Here is a 2303-nt window from a genome sequence, read left to right as displayed (position 1 = left end):
CATAATTTTTTCAAGGAGAAAATTATACATATATATATATCTATATATTTGTCCAAAAAAACCTTTATATATAGTTCATCCAATATAAATTCGATAGATATTTAATTTTTTATTTCGTTTTTAAAGTTTGATGGTGAATTATATATATATATATAAAGTAAAAAGAAAAAATAATGGTGAATTATGAAGTCTAAAACTATTTGATTCACAAAGGTAATTTTTTTTATTAAATGTAATGAATTATTATAATATTTGACTACGTAAAGAAATGCATTTAATTTAGTTCATGTAAGGTAACAAAATCAATTAACTACATAAAAATGGTAACTAAATCATCTTGACGAAAATAAATAATATTTGGTATAATTATTCGTTAATTTAGTGTGATTATTAATTAGATCGTTATGAATAAATTATATTTGGTATATGATATATATATAGGCATGTCTGTATTTATAAGAGGATATATATGCAAACATTCCATATTAGTATACGTATTGCCATCTATAGACAAATCCTCCTTGTTAATCAGAAAAATCAAACCTTAAATTAAATTTGCAAAATGGAAAGAAAATATATTATACACTTTTATACCGATACCTCACGAAAACTGTTAATTAAATGTATTTCCTTAATAAAGTTTTGGTTTTTTGTTTGATACAAGTTTATGAGTTTTTTGTTTTGGTTTTTTAATTTGTTTTAATAAAGTTTAAAAATGGCCTAAACTTGCAAAGTAGTTAATACATGAGACTTTAAAATGATGAAATTAATACAACAGACATTTAATACGTATAAAGTGTTATGTACCTTTTAATGCGAATATGACATTAGGGAAAGTCCCCGGTGAACTTGTACTTAGCTCATTAATAACTACTTAATATATTTAATTTTTAAAGGGTTCAGGGTTTAGGGTTTAATATATTTAACCCTAAACCCTTAACCCTAAACCCTTTTTAAACCCTAAAGTCTAAACTCGTATCCCTAAACCCTAAACCCTAAACTCTTATCCCTAAACCCTAAACTTATTTATTCCATTTTAGTATGAATACGGCATTGAGCTAGGATACGTCCTCGGTGAACTTGCAGGTAGCACATAATTAGCTACTTAGTACTTTTTTTGTTTATTTAGTGTGAATATTCCACTAAAGAGAGGTTTATAGTGAACTTTAGTATAACTTATGCTTATCACTTTAAATCTCAATGTCAATAATGACTTCTATTTGAATATTTGAATGTGAACTTTAATGTGTATAATGACTTCTATTTCAATGTGAATATGTCATTAGGGAAATGTTCCAAGTGAAAATTAGTAGCTTATTATCTGCTATTTATAACTTATTTGTTATTATAAGACATGTTTAGGACTTTAAATTTCAATGTGAACAACGACTTCAAATTTTAATGTAAATAATGTCTTCTATTTCAATGTGAACATATATACTATTTGGGAAAGGTTCAAAATGAACATTACTAAATTATTATTGGTACTTGTAACTTATTTGTTACTATATATGTGACATGTTTATGACTTTGAATTTCAATGTGAACAATAACTAATTTTATTTTAATATGAATATTCTATTAGGAAAAAGTTCCAAGAGAACATTATTAGTTCATTATTGACTACTTAATACTTGTTTGTTACTATAAGATATGTTCCTGACTTCAAATCGCTATATCAATAATGGCTAGCTAGCTTCTTTTTTTCAATGTTATTGAAATCATCATTGGATACCTTGTACGTATTTATTTGTGTAGAACAGTATATTAGTTTATGTTAATGTGGATGATGACTTCTATTTTAGATATTTGATTCATTAAATGAAGTACACTTCACACTTAACATACTTATTCAATCACTATATCTCATACCTATTCAATGAAGTTCATCTCTTGCCAAAAAAATCTCATGCTGAAGTCCATCACAATATTTCGTGAGGTACCGGTATAAATGTGTATAATATATTTTCTTTCTATTTTGCAAATTTAATTTAAGGTTTGATTTTTCTGATTAATAAGGAGGATTTGTCTATAGATGACAATACGTATACTAATATGGAATGTTTACATATCCTCTTATAAATATGGACATGCCTATATAGATACCCTATACCAAATACAATTTATTCATAACGATCTAATTAATAATCACACCAAATTAACGAATAATTATACAAAATATTGTTTATTTTCATCAAGATGATTTAGTTACCATTTTTATGTAGTTGATTTGTTACCTTACATGAACTACATTAAATGTATTTCTTTATAGAGTCAAATATTATAATAATTCATTACATTTA

Source organism: Fragaria vesca, linkage group LG6, assembly GCF_000184155.1.
Source record: "Fragaria vesca subsp. vesca linkage group LG6, FraVesHawaii_1.0, whole genome shotgun sequence".
Lineage (NCBI taxonomy): Eukaryota > Viridiplantae > Streptophyta > Magnoliopsida > Rosales > Rosaceae > Fragaria > Fragaria vesca.
Note: the sequence above shows the minus strand (reverse complement) of the source record.